Source organism: Stenella coeruleoalba, assembly GCF_951394435.1.
Source record: "Stenella coeruleoalba genome assembly, chromosome: 8".
NCBI classification, from domain to species: Eukaryota; Metazoa; Chordata; class Mammalia; order Artiodactyla; family Delphinidae; genus Stenella; species Stenella coeruleoalba.
This window is the reverse complement of record NC_137154.1, coordinates 66,119,832-66,135,947: the sequence shown is the minus strand read 5'-3', so window position 1 is coordinate 66,135,947 and position 16,116 is coordinate 66,119,832.

Genomic DNA, 16,116 nt, shown 5'->3' with positions numbered 1-16,116 from the left:
AAAATAGACTCCTTGTCCTGATTGTTGGTGTGACAAGGATTATAAGAGCATGTGAGACCAGAAATATTGCTGTGAACATTTTTAGAAAATGCAATCTACCACAAATGACTTTTTTCCTCATCTCCATAATAAATATTTAATAAAAATGACATACACAAAATAGGAGCCTAACATTTTTTTAATGGACTCAACAGTAGAGACTACAAAATTCATCTTGTTTAGCTCAAAACTTATCAATTATCTTACTATATTATAATTGTCAATTTCCTAACCTGATATTTTAAGTTTCATTAGAGCAGGAAATGAGTCTGTTTTGTTTAATCATTGTATCTCCAACACCTGGTGGGATCCTGGATTTGTTTTTTAATAAATGTTTAATTTGTATTTGCTAAATAAATGAATAAACAAGTATATAAACTTATTAAATATCATTTCTTCCTGTATAACTGACTTCCATAGTATTTTCACATGTATATGTTTTAGAATCCTAATGCCAATTTTGATATCAATGTAATTGTTAGTGTGTGATCCACTCAAATATAATGATAATTGAAAGTTTTTGAGGATTATAATCTTGCCAAGGTTGGGGAGTGTATGGTCAGACCACACAAGATGACTGTTCTCTTTTTTTTTTTTTTAACATCTTTATTGGGGTATAATTGCTTTACAATGGTGTGTTAGTTTCTGCTTTACAACAAAGTGAATCAGTTATACATATATATATGTTCCCATATCTCTTCCCTCTTGATGACTGTTCTCTTGCTCTCTGTACATCCCCTGCTCAACCAGTGCCTGCTTCACCTACACCCTCACCTGACTGACCGTCCTACATACTTGCCCCAGGCCCCAGCTAGTGATTGTTCTAACCTTTAGATCAGAATATTTCCACCTGGAGAGATTATCAACGGGGTGGTGAGGGGTGTGCCCCTCTGCTGGTTTCCCTGGTAACCAATGAGCCAACCTGAAGTCAATTCCCCCTATAACTGGCAACTTCCCCCCTACCACCCCCAGCCCCCGGGAGTGAAGACTGACGCCATGACCTTGTCCTGCCTGCCATCCACTGCACGCTCTGCAGTGTCGCTGCAGGACCTTGCTTCTGTCACCGACACTGGACTGTTTCTTTGATCTTGAAGCTGGGCAAGTACAGGCCTTGTAAGCCTGAGGGGTGCAGCCCAATGGGGGGGCAGGTATCAATAACAAATAACCAATATTTTTCTTATTTTTTAATAAAAGGAATCAGCCATCTGAAATCAGAGTTTTTAAAAATAAAACAAGGATTATAAAAGTTTGAACTGCTACTTTAAAATATTTACCCACCTTCTTCCAGTGACTAAAATACACCCTGAAGTCAATTCAGTCACTATGAAAACAATACTCAAATCCCTTTGAAACATTGTGTGTATTTGTAATTTATTTAAATATGTGTAAGAGTGAAGACTAAAAAACCTCAATCTATTAGTATAGTTGCTACACAAATGCCCAATTTATGTTGAATAGTCCCCCATCACTCTCTCTCCCCTCCTCAGCTCAGTGAAAGCATATGACCAAACCTGATTTTTAACATAAGAAAAAAAATTCATTTTTGTTATTTGTAAGATACCCCATACTATGATCTCTTCATATGTTAAAGCATAGAATGTATGATTTGGAGGATTTATATGTCTGGACCACATTTATTAGTTTTAAGATTTTTGAATGAGTTACTTTGAAGTGCCGCATGAATTTTCATTTGCAAATCAATGCATGTTTAATCTAGTTTCCTAAACTATTACCAAAGAGGCTTGTCAGTTTCAATTCCCTTCAATAATATTTAAAACGAACAAGGATGAAATTACATTGTAAGGGAATGTGGAGGAGCATGCGATGAGGTTTAGAACGCTTTCCGTTTTGAATACGGCAAGAGAAGTCTGTTGTCAAGTGAATTTCCTATGGTGCCTTAGCTCCCTCAAAGCCTATTGTCTCTTGAGTGACACAAATGTTGACCATGCATACATATGAGTTAGTCTGAAAATGACAGTCATAAAATATGACTTTTTAATCTATTTGTTAAATTTCTGGTAAATTCTTATGAATATAACACTTAACACAAGTGTAGTAGGGAGAATGGGAGCAAGGAGAATTTTCTCTGACTTTGTCATTTAAGAAGTTTTGCACTGGACATACTTGTCTTGTTCCTGATCTTAGAGGAACTTTCAGCTTTTCACCATTGGGTATGATGTTAGCTGTGGGTTTGTCATACATGGGCTTCATTATGTTGGGGTAGGTTCCCTCTGTGCCCACTTTCTGGAGAGTTTTTATGATAAATGGATGTTGAATGTTATCAAAAGATTTTCTGCATCTATTGAGATGATCATATGGTTTTCATTCTTCAATTTGTTAATGTGGTGTATCACACTGATTGACTTGTGGATAGTAAAAAATCCTTGCATCCCTGGGATAAATCCCACTTGATCATAGTGTATGATCCTTTTAATGTATTGTTGGATTTGGTTTGCTAGTATTTTGTTGAGGATTTTTGCATAAAACGAACCCTCCTACACTGTTGGTGGGAGTGTAAATTTTTCTCCATAGCCACTATGGAGAACAGTATGGAGGTTCCTTAAAAAAACTAAAAGTAGAGCTACCATATGATCCAGCAATCCCTTTCCTGGGAGTATATCAAGAGAAACCATAATTTAAAAAAATACATGCACCCTAATTTTCATAGCAGCACTATTTACAATAGCCAAGACATGGAAGCAACCTAAATTTCCATCAATAGAGGAATGGATAAAGAAGATGTGGTATGTATATGCAATGGAATATTACTTAGCCATAAAAAGAATGAAATACTGCCATTTACAGCAACATGGATGGATCTATAGATTACCATACTAAGTGAAGTAAGCCAGGAAGAGAAAGACAAATATCATATGATGTCACTTATATCTGAAATCTAAAAAAAAAAAATGGTACAATGAACTTATATACAGAAAACATTAAATAATCAGTAATGTTCTTTTCTTACTGCATTTTCTAGAATGTATTTTTTAAAGTTAAATAATAATCGTCAAAGTGAGCTTCTCATTGTTTACAAGTGAAAACTATGCTATCCTAAGACAGGATATCCTAAGAAAGTTTCTTTTCTTTCTTATTTTAGTCAGGGTTTATTAAGAATATCTGCTGAATTTCATCAAATAACTTTCAGCATCTAGGACTATATTCATTTATATTCATTAACATCATGTGTCATAAAATGTGTTAAATTTCCTGATTTTGTACTCACTCTTATATTCCTGGAATCCTATCTATGAATACCTCACTGCTGAACTCCAACTGATAATATTTTATTTACATCTATAATTTAAACTATCATTGAACTATATTTTCCTTCTTTGTATACTTTTTATCATGTTTTGATATTAATATCATATTGTCTTTTTATAATGAATTTAGAAAACTTCTCCCATTTTCTTATGGTCTATAATTTAAATAAATTAGAACTATCTCTTGTCTAAAGATTGGATAAAATTAATCTTTGCAACTCTCTAATCATGGTTCCTTGTTTAGTGATATGTTTTAAATCTCCTCTCCAATCTATTTTACAATAATTGGTATCCCAAGTTTTCTGCTTATTCATGAGTCAATGTTGGTAATTTATCTTTTTTCTTAGAAAACATGTATGTAATCTAGGTTTTCAAAAGTTTAGAGTATTTGATTATAATTATTTAAATCTCATTTGTATCTAGATTATATCTCCATTTTTATTTAGGATTTTCCTAATGAAGGAAATGAAAATGGAGATATAATTCATTTTTGCTTCCCTTTTTTGCTTAATTCAGCTCATAATCTATATTACTGATATTTTAAAGAAATAGTTTTCAGGTTTATCTTTTCTTATTTATTTGTTATTTTCTACTTCATTTCTTCAGATTCTACTTTTATGTATTCCTTCTACTGCTTTGTTTTAGCATATTCTTTGTTTTGTCTAATTTCTCAAGATTAATACCAACTTTCCATACTTTTTGTCTTTCTTCTTTAGTAATAAAACCATTTAAAATGTAAATTTTTCTATGAGAATACTTTTACCTGTGTCCCATGGGTTTCAATGTAGAGTTTTCCTTTTATAACTCTCTAGATAATTTGTAATTTCACTTTTGAATTCCTCCTTCATCTAAGGGTTATCTAAGAGAATGTTTCTTAATTTCCAAGTAGTTGATTTTTCAGAACTTCTAGATTATAAAATTAACTATCAGAGGATGTGATCTGTAAAATTTCTACTTTAAAATGTTTTCATTTATTCTTTGTCAGCAAGTGGAACACTGATTTTAAAAATATCCCATGGATATTAAAAAAATTGTCTCCTATTTGTGAGATGCAAGGTTCTGTCTCTCTGTCTCTCTCTATCTATCTTTTCTCTCCCTACACACACATACAAAGTGTGATTATATTATTCAATTTCTTCCCATCTGAACTTCTTTTTGTTTACCTGATTTGTCATGGTCTATAAATGTGAATCCAAATATCCTAATTTAATTTTTTTAATCAAATTCTCCTGTGGTTTAATAAATTGTCTTTATATAATCAGCTACTGTGTTTTTGGAAAATATAAGTTTATTACTGTTCTTTTCCATAAAGAATTGCATTTTACTACTCTTTTATTTTTTATTATTACACAGTGTTCTTTTTATCCTATTTAACCTAAAATTCCTAACTTGTCTAATATCAACTTTGCTTCTCCTGCCTTTCTTTGTTTTTAATTTGTCTGGTACACCTCTGCCCATTCCAATTTTTTCCTTTAAAACCACTTCTGTACATATAAATGTACTTGTATTATTTTAATTGCATAATTTTTTTTCCATTTTTGTGAATTTTTTTTCACAGTAGCCTATTTTTGTTTTTATTTGTGTGATCAAATTACTGTTGATTATGCTTTTCCTATGTTTCTTGGCTCCCTCAGCCCCCTCTCTTTCTGCATATTTACTCACATTATCTCCTGTTAATATAAGCCCTTCCTACCCTCACCCCATAAGTCATGTTAGAAATCTTTATTAGTCTACATTATTCTTCACGCTCATATAATCATACACAATCCAAATATATTTGCACACACAAACTTATAGTCATCTAGATTTTCCATTGTTTGTTTTATAAAAATATGATCACATTATAATTCTCTACATTTTGATTTTTTTCTTCATGAATACCTCATAGAAATTTTACCTCCAGTTCAAATTATATAGTTTTTATTAATTTTCTTTAATGCTGTATAAACTTCCAAAGAACAGGTGCAGCATAATTTGTTCAATAATTCCTCTATCCATTATACATTGGGGTTTTTTGGCCATGCTGCATGGCACACAGGGATCTTAGTTCCCTGACCAGGGATTGAACCCACACCCTCTGTAGTGGAAGCATGGAGTCTTAACCACTGGACCACCCAGGAAGTCCCTATTATACACTGCTGTTTTCTCTTTTATTTTTTCCATACTTTTTTTTTTTACTTGTTTGATCAAATTACCTTTATCTCATTCCTCTCGTCAGTTTGGAGGTTCTACGGAAATTTTACATTCTACTAAGGCTTACCCATCAATTCCAAGGGCACTCTTTTTATAATGCATTCCTCTCCCATTACTTTCAGTCCCAAGTTATTCTAATCCCACAATTTGTGGGAGACATGTTGTGTCTGGCCCTCTGAGCAGGGGATATATCAGCTTGAGGTTTTTTGACCACCTATTGAATCCAAAGGAGAAAATCCCTCTACTCCCATAAATTATAATGGTTAATTCTTTCTAGTAAAAGAGATAAAGAGAACTCTTCCAAATTCTTCAGCATTGGGGGAGGTACTTAGGGACCTGAGGGACCATTAAGTTCTTACAGCAAATATGGATGGGCAGGTGTTAGTTTCTTCTTAGTGCTCCATAGACCTCAATGGACCAACTTCTTTTCAGGAAGCACAAAGCTCTAATTGGTCCAACAAGAGATCTTCTCTGTAGTGTCCAGGATCTGGGCAGGCCCAGATAAGAGGTAAGTCCTATGTATGTGCTTCCTGCCAGGATCTCCACAAAGGCAAGACCTTGTTCTCTTCTTCCAGACCCAGTTTTCTTTGGATGCTGCTCCACTCAATGAGTAATTCTAAGGGGAAGGAGAGGGCAACAGAAATGTACATGTAGCCTGGCATTTTCTCTGAACTCTCTCCCATTTCTATCTCTCAGATATTAACTATTATTTATGACTTACTTCAAATGATATCCCTTCCATGAATCTTTTTTTTTTTTTTTTTTTTTGCAGGGAGAGGAGATCTTTGGGATGTTGTCTCTCATCTTTGAATCAGAAAACATGTCCCTCTCGAAAGTCAATTTTTAGATTCTGGTTAGTAACAATGGCCATCACTTATTGAGTGTTTACTATCTGCCAAGCACTGTGTTATACATTTTATATGCACAACTTTGTGCTCAATGTCCAATATCAAAACTTCGGGCTGTATATCTTTCTGCTGGGGTTTTTCTGTGAATAGGCTGAGTATCAAGTCACATAATTAGAAATGGTCACTTGGAAAACACATTGGATATCTCCTCAATTTTATTTAATCATAAAACAAATCAAAATAGGTACTTTAATGTACAAATAATCTGGTACCTTCACTGGCTTGATATCTATACTAGCTTCATAGGTAGAGTTAATAATTAGCTCCAAATGCAGGGAAATCTTCAGCTGTTCATGATTTTCTTATTTCCATCTGAAAGTCACTAACTTAAAGCTCCTGATTCACTTTTTTAACAGTTTTCATTTGTTTTTTTTAACATCTTTATTAGAGTATAATTGCTTTACAGTAGTGTGTTCGTTTCTGCTGTATAACAAAGTGATCAGCTATACATATACATATATCCCCAGATGGAATAAAATAAAGTCCTTTCTTACTTGATCATATTGGATAGAATTTGCCAGTGAACAAAGTAATATGTTGGATCAGGATTTTTACCATCAGTATGACTAATACATAATTGGTAGTGACTTGAGATTAATTTCTTCTTTTTTTCATCTTTATTGGAGTATAATTTCTTTACAATGTTGTGGGGTTGTTTTCATAATTTCTTCTTGATGTAAACAACATAAAGTAAAATGGCTACTCTCTCAATACAGATAAATATTATTTTACATAAGGCTATCCTGGTGCTTTAAATAATGAACCACTCAAACAAGATCCAAACTATTTTTCATATCTGTAGCCTATATCTTAAAATACCATAGTAAGGTAGAATGTGATCATTCCCAACTACTGGAGTTGCAGAAATGGCTCACGACTCACTGTGCTTGCCATATATATATATATATATAGATATATATATATAGATATATATATCTATATATATATATGAACCTTGCTTCCTCTCCTAAAAGAATGTATTACTTTAAAACTTTAAAGCTGAGTTAAATTTTTTAATATTATCTGAGGTATGTAGCACTTTTTGTGGCAATCAAACACCAAATGAGGGTTGAGACTCATTGAGTGTAGAATCTCAGGATATTAGCTATGAACAGGGAAGAGTAAAATAATCCCAAGACAGGTCAGTTACATGTACTCTGACTCTCATGTACAAACAGAACTGCCTTTCCTGTTACTCTGTGGCATTTTTTCATTCATTCATTTGGCAATTCATTTAATTAATAGATATTTACCCTAGAGATTATCATATTAAGTGCAGTAAGTCAAACAAGGATCATATGATATCACTTATATGAGGAGTCTAAAAAATTGATACAAATGAACTTATTTACCAAACAGAAATAGACTCACAGACATAGAAAACAAACTTATGGTTACCTAGCATGTACACACAATTGTATATAAAAGAGATAAACAAGAAAGAGTTAGTGTATATAGCATAGGGAACGATACTCAGTATCTTGTAATAACCTATACTGGAAAAGATTCACTGAACTGAATCATTTTACTGTCCACCTGAAACTAACACAACATTGTAAGTTAACTATACTTCAATTTTAAAAAATGGAAAAAAACAGATATTTATTGAATGTCCACTATGAACCAGACACTGGGCCAGACACCATAGTGAACAATATACAATTCCAATCATGTTATTGAATAAGGGAATAATATTTATTTGTTCACTGTCTATTCCTCCCCCACCAGAATGTAAGATCCATGAGGGTGAATGCATCCCAGAATTCAGAAATGTACCTGGAAATAAAGGAATAGTAAGTAAACAACTAATGATAATTTAGTGTAATAAGTGCTATGTTACAGTATTAGAGCAGGAATCAGCCCTATTTTTCTTTTCTGCAAAGGGGCAGATACAAAATAAATTAGGATTTGGAGGCCATACAGCCTCTGTTGCCTCCTGCAATTGTAACTCAATAGAGCCATAGACATAGCAAATGGATGTGATTTTATTCCAATGACTCTTATTACAAAAAAAAAAAAGCTGCAGGATGGGTTTGGTCTGGAGGGCTATAGTTTGGCCAACCCTGTGTTAGAAATACACATAAGAAGTCTATATACACAGACTCACTCGTCTGTGGAGAGTTTGGGAAGACTTTCTAGAAAGAGTTTAAACCAGGTTTTCTCAAATGTTAGCTGGCATGTACATCAGTCATCTGCAAGGTTTGTTAAAACACAGATTGCTGGGTCCCACCCCACAGTGCCTGAGTCCATAGTCTGGGATGGAACTTGAGATTTGCATTTCTAACAAGACCAGGTAATACTGATGCTTCTGGGGACCACATCTTGAAAACCACTAGTCTAAATTGAGACATGATAGCTCTGTAGGGGGAGGGAAGGAGACAAAATGTAGGGAATGTAGAAAATATGGGAGATGGTACATTCAGAGGGCCAAAGGCAAGAAAAAATAAAACATGTTCAGTAGCAAGGACTTCCCTAAGACTGGAACATGGGTGGAGAAGGATTACTGAAGAACAGTGAGAGATAAGGCTGGAGAATTAGGCTTCATCCTAAGGGCACATGTATCCCATGTTGTTCACAGTTGTCACAGGCTATTAATGGAAACTAAATTTCTTGTTGTGTCCATTTTACCTCACTTGTGATTGTGTATTATTTTTAAAATAGCAAAGCTATCATAATTGAAAAGCCATATTTGACGGAATTTTGTTTAAAGTTCAAGCAAACTATAATGATTTCTTAGGAGAGTGAAAGAATATGTGTATGTGTTATGCATACTTGACACCAAATAACTGATGAGTTTATCACACAAATTTTCAATGAACTAAGTGCTATAAGAGCCCTGTGCTTATTTTCTTCAGATGCTCATCAATGTTTAATTTTCTAGTTTATACATTTATTAGTTATTTTTCTTTGCCTATCTCCATAACCAGACTCTGCTGTGCTCCATGAGGGCAGAGACTTTGTCTCTGGTTTACCAGCATATTTCCAGGATCTAGCTCAATGCTTGTACAGCGCAGGTGTTTAGAAAAAGATGCTGAATAAAAGCATGAGTGAATTAATGAAATGACTCTAAGATGTTAAGTTAATTAAAAATGTTTTTAATATTTTCAGTTAGATGACATGTTATAACAAAATACAGTGAGTCCCCTACATACGAAACTTCAAGTTGCAAACTTTCAAAGATGAAAACATGCGTTTGTATGTCCAGTCACGTAAGTTAGTTCACGTGTCTGGCGTACATTGTCACGTGTGTGCAGCTTCTACAGGTGGTTGTGCTTTTGTGTACTTTACAGTACTGTTGCTGTGCAATACGAGGAGCTTACAAAGACCTGATGGCATTGGAGGCCCAGAGAAAGGATGAAGAGAGAAGACAAGAGGAAGAAGTAACTGAAGAACCCAAGAGATTCACGATGCAGGAAATGTCAGGGGGATTTTCTTTATTTGAGGAATGACTGTTAGTTTTTAAGGCACAGGACCCAAACGTAGAACAGTACACAAAGGTTGCAGCAGCTGTTCAGAATGCAATCCAGGGCTACCATGTCATCTATTTCAAGAAAAAATGAGCTACTACCCAGACATCACTGGATCATTTTTTCAAGAGGGGAGATAGAATTGAATCCAGCAAGGAACCAGAACCTGTGACATCGACGTCAGGTGTGAGTGAAATTGCAGCCTGGCCTCCGTCTCCTGTTGCTGGCAATCCTTCAGCTCTACCATCTCCCACCTCTGCTCCCTTGTCCAATCAGTAACTCTTCTTGCCTGTTCACTCGCTGCCAGCCCCTGTAGACCAGCTGTTGTACTGTACTATTGTACTTTTCAAGGTACTGTACTGTAAGATTAAAAATGGTTTCTTTATTTTTTGTGTTTGTTTTTTTATGTATTATTTTTGTGAAAAGTATTATAAACCTATTACAGTACAGTACTGTATAGCCGATTGTGTTAGTTGGGTACCTAGGCTAACTTTGTTGGACTTATGAACAAATTGGACGTATGAACATACTCTCAGAATGGAATTCATTCATATGTAGAGGACTTACTGTATTAGAAAAATTTTAAAATAGAGTCTTTTATATTATTAAGTAATGGTAACTCAAAGATAAAATAAATAGTAGGCATAAATAAGAGAAAATTTTGACCTATAAAAAAGGTCTTTTATTTTTTATATTTTTAAAAGAGATAGATTTGGTACTTGTAAAGTAGATAATTCCTATTTGGATATTTTCCATGATATAATTCATAACTTGTTTTATGAACATTTATCTTGGTGTCCTTCTCAAAGAAAACAGAAAGTGTACAATGGACAAAAAATAAGGTCAACATGATATATGAAGAAGCAAAATAAACATCATAAGGAAATATCAACATTCCTTTAACAATCAATCACTAATAATATGTCAGCAAGCATGAAGTCATCTTTAACTTGCAGTTCAACGGAAACAGATCATTTAAGTAAGGAAGGCAGTCTTACTAAATTCAACACACCTATCAACAGTTGCTTGACTATTTCACAAAACTGAAAGCCAGCTGCATAAGATAAATGCATAAAAAACTACAGCATGCAAATTAAAATACTAGTCTTCCAAAATTGCTTTGGACTGAATCTTCAATCAGATTTAACAAACTGAATTTTTTAAACTAATTTCTTTATATTTATTTTTGGCTGCATTGGGTCTTTGTTGCTGCACACAGGCTTTCTCTAGTCATGGTGAGTGGGGGCTACTCTTCGTTGTGGTGCATGGGCTTCTCATTGTGGTGGCTTCTCTTGTTGTGGATCACGGGCTGTAGGCACGTGGGCTTCAAAAGTTGTGGCACACAGGCTCAGTAGTTGTGGTGCATGGGTTTAGTTGCTCTGCGGCATGTGGGATCTTCCTGGACCAGGGCTTGAACCCGTGTCCCCTGCATTGGCAGGCAGATTCTTAACCATTGGGCCACCAGGGAAGTCCAAAAAACTGAATTTTTAATCAACTATTATATTTTACTTTTCAAAGTAAAGAATTTGTCTTTAAATGGAAGAAACCTTCTTATCTTAGTCTTCTTAGAAGTAGACTCTTTTTGAGGGGAGAGGAAAGTTATTTTCATTCTGAATACCACAAAATACATATAGGCACATATAAATGAAAACATTTTTCAGGCATGAAGTATATATGAATTTAATTTTTTTTCTCATAGATGTACATACTCTGTATTGGCCCTTATATGTCTGTGAGAAAGAGATGAACTACAATTCTTCCAACCATTTAAATAATTGCTAGCTATAAAAAAATTCACAGTAATAAAACTTATTCTCCTTTTATCATAATGTCATCGTATGTCTCAAAGGAGAAAGTTGAGAACTATTTAAATGAATAATTAATTTCATGAGAAATTGGTAAAAAATTAAAAAAAGAGGGGGTTAAATTTTAAGTGATAGATGAGTCTTCAGGTTTAAACAGAGAAAGCATGGAGGATAGAATGATTCTAAGGCCTTTAATATTTCATTAAATAGTATCTTCTTCAAGTCATTTATTGTATCTGAAAATTGGGGAGGGGGGAGAATAAAAAAATACATTGGAAGAAAAAGTATTCCTGCAAATCTCCAGCTCAATATATATGTAATTGATTGTTAACCTGACTTTTCCAATTGCTTTAGAGTTTCATCCAAGTGCCACCACAAGCATTCTAAAGAGAGCTTCTGGGAGGGTTAACTGAAAGAAATAGATACCATCAACCCTCCTGGTACCCCTCAAGACTATATGAGAAGTCCATGTATCTTTGGGACCTGTCAGCTGTGGCAGTCTACCTTCTTAGCCATGGAAGAGCATATTCTCATTTATTGTCAAAGCTGTCACCATTTAATTGGTATGAGATTCTGACTTGTACAAGTAACATTCTTCACTTCAAAAACCCGGAGGGTACTGGGTTATTGGGCAAACACGTAACTACTGTTCAAATGTTTCTAGGAAACTGAACTAATTGTTCTAATGGATGATGAAAAACATAACAAGATATCAAGAAATCCAAAGCGACATGTGTGAAGTCTTATTTAGCGTCCTGCAGTACACTGCCAAACGTGATTTTTAATCTTAAGTATGGTATTTAAGTGGAGAATAAATGAGTGCTTCCTTGCTATAAAAAAGACTATATGAGAGGAAAAAAAAGGAAATAAAAGGGTCCATGAATAGAGTTGTAGGAAGTGTAGATATCCTAGTAAAATTTTACATCCTTCCTTCACAAAAGAAGGATAAATGTTGCTCCTCTCATTCCAATAAGGAGGCTCCCAGAGAACAATTTATAGAGATTGGGGTGCACGTAAGAAGACAAGATGGTATCCCCTTCTCTAGGTGGACATCTGCCTATGGCCCTCAAGATCATTTGTGAAGAAGGAAGAGAGGGTGGAGAGATTATGCAAAGTGAAAAGTGGAGACAGCAGTGAGACACGCAACATTCAAACTGTTTGGCATGATAAAGGTGTGGGAATTTCCTATGAGCCAGATAAGAAGGTAAATCGGCTTCAGTAGCCACCTCAGAAGCTGATTCCAGCAACAACAGAAATGATATACTGTGGGGAAAGAGAACTCAAGGAAGGTGTGAAGAGAATGGCTTCCACATTATAAAGCTGTTCAGTGGGAAAACCTACAAAATCTGTGATGACTTCACATGATCCACATGAAAGAGTCACCATTTAAATGCTGGCCATACCCATCTCATTGAAAACCAAGAAGATTACAAAGGCACCAATTAAGTAAAAATATTTCTGCACATTTCCCCATCTCTGATCCTAGAAAAAGGCAGGAGAGGAATTAAAGAGCTGATTTTGCCCTTCTTTACAATGAGACCCTCAGGCTGAGGTTTAGAAAAAGTTATGCAGAAGGAAGAATATGAACTTAAAATACTCAACTGATTTAAATTGTACAGTACTGCAATAGACTTTTTTTTTTACCCAAAAGTGACCAAAAAGTTATGGGATTGCCTGAGACAGGAAAGGGAAATTCTACATAGAGCATGTTAGAAGGTAGAAGTTAGAATATGCTTTTTTATTGAGGTGTAGTTAATTTAAAATGTGTTAGTTTCAAGTGCACAGCAAAGTGATTCAATAAATTTTTTTTCAGATTTTTCTTCCATTATAGGTTATTACAAGGTATTGAGTATAGTTCTCTCTGATATACAGTAGGTCCTTGTTGTTTACCTATTTTATATAGTAGTGTGTATATGTTAATCCCAAACTCCTAATTTATCTCCCCACCACCACCACTATCCCCTTTGGTAACCATAGGTTTGTTTTCTATGTCTCTGAGTCTTTCTCTGTTTTGTAGATAAGTTCATTTGTATCATTTTTTTTAGACATCATATGTACGTGATATCATATGATATTTGTCTTTCCCTGTCTGACTTCACTTAATAAGATAATTTCTAGTTACAGCCGTGTTGCTGCAGATGGCATTATTTCATTCCTTTTTATGGCTGAGTAATATTCCATTGTATATATGTACCACATCTTCTTTACCCATTCATCTGTTGATGGACATTTGGGTTGCTTCCATGTCTTAGCTATTGTAAATAGTGCTGCTATGAACACTGAGGTGCATGTATCTTTTCAAATTGGAGTTTTCTCTGGATATATGCCCAGGAGTGGGATTGCAGGATTATATGGTAACTCTATTAGAATGTATTTTAAATATTGTAAATATCAGCATCTAATTGCAAATATTTAATATATTTCTTACATATACAGATTTCTAACACTAGCCAAAATAATTCATTTTATCTAATCCAATAAAACTTTGATGGTACCATCTAAAGATGTTTTGGTAAAGAAGCAGAGTAATTTTTTCTAATACAAACTCAAAAAGTTCAGTGATATTCTCCTACCTTAATCTTGACTTCATCTGTAATTAATTGAACTAATACCTTAATGATCTAATTCATGTTTAAGCCTTTAACATTTCTTAGTATTTACTTATACACTCTCAATTGTCTCAGGTTTACTCTTTCAAGTTTAAGTGTTTCCAAGTAAATAAGTCAATGTTAACAATATCCATTGTCTTCATGAATCTTAGGTGATTACTACTCCCAGATTTTAGGTTTTCTAAGTGAAAGTCCTATATTTTAAGCTGTTGTCATGCATGTAAAAGGCTCCAAGCTTCATACTGCATTTAAATTAGATCTGTCAAAGGCAACACTAATTTTTGGCAGCTATGGAGGAGAGCTAGTCAAAACGTTCTTTTTAACCACAAAACCGACACATGGTATTGAATTGATTATATGATGGTGGAGTTCATTTATAGAGCACTGAATTAATTTTCTCAAAGCTAATAAATTAATTTACAGCTTAAGTAAGGAAATTCAATTTTCCATTAAAAAACATTTTATTGGCTGAGTGAGCAAATAGAATAACCTATAACAAACATATAAGTTTTCTGGTCACCACAAACCTCATATACAAATACTACATTCCTGGGAAATTAACCACAAAAATCATAGTTAAATAGCTGAATATCTTGGACTGTTCTCTCCTCCTCAGCAAACATAGAGAAAGAAGCTCATATAATCATGATAAGAAACAGAGGATGTGTAGATTTTTACTTAATTAATCCCACTGCTATTTGGATCTTGTTCCAACATGACTCTTAATTGTAGAAACATTATAATCACAGAAGTGTAAATATTTTCTTGTTTTCTTTCCTTTTGCTTAGAAGGGCAATTTCACAGTCACTTAAGTACTTAATTCATGAGAGGAAAATAAGGTCCAAAATTATTTTCTCCTATAGGTCTCTTATTCAATTCTAATGTAAGATACATTTTTATAACTAAGGCCAGTCAAATTAAAGCCTATACTTTCTGATCTCTACTAATAAAAGCTGTGTGTACTTTCTCTAAATGGTCTTCAGATATGCTGTAGTATTCTTGAGGCTGAGAACCAGAACTTCCAAATGTAGCTATTTCAATAATTTAGGGTAATTTATGATAAGCACTTTTTTTCATTTTGTTTCCAATATCTTTCCTAGTGAGAGCAAATATTTATTGATCCTTTTTGGACACAATATCATATTGAGAAAATATCATTAATAGGTAGCCTTCTAGGATTTCAGCCTCTTTCCTGTGTCAGAACAAAAAGCCCTAAGTCACAAATTCAATATTTTTGTCAATATTTACTATTCGCTATATGCAAAGAAGCATGCTGAGGATTCAAAGAGGAACAAGCTAAGTCCCTGCAATCAAGATATTCAGAGCTGAATGTACATAGTATTTTACAAAAACACTAGATAATTATAAATAAGGAGTGTGTTACAAAGCCACTGTATAATTATAAAGTAGCTTTCTTTAAAAATATACTTATGACTATCTTATTAAATTTGTTACACTTTTAAAGAATGATGGAACACAGAAGAGAGGCCTGAAGAATTCTAATTCTATGCTTTCAATGTTTAAGAAGTTTTGGTAAGGAACTAGCAATTATTGGAGGTATTTAATAAATTTTAATTCTTTGTTACAAGTTTCAAAACATTAGAATCCAGTGCAAAATATGAGCTCTTTGGCAAGCCTCAGTTAACAAGAACCTTCCATTAACCGAAATACTTTAGCCTACATCATTCTGGGGAAATAGAGATTTATCATACTATTAGGAAATTTAGATTCTAAAAAGGGGACTTCCCTGGTGGTCCAGTGGTTAAGACTCCACAGTCGCAATGCAGGGGGCATGGGTTTGATTCCTGGTTGGGAAACTAAGATGCTGC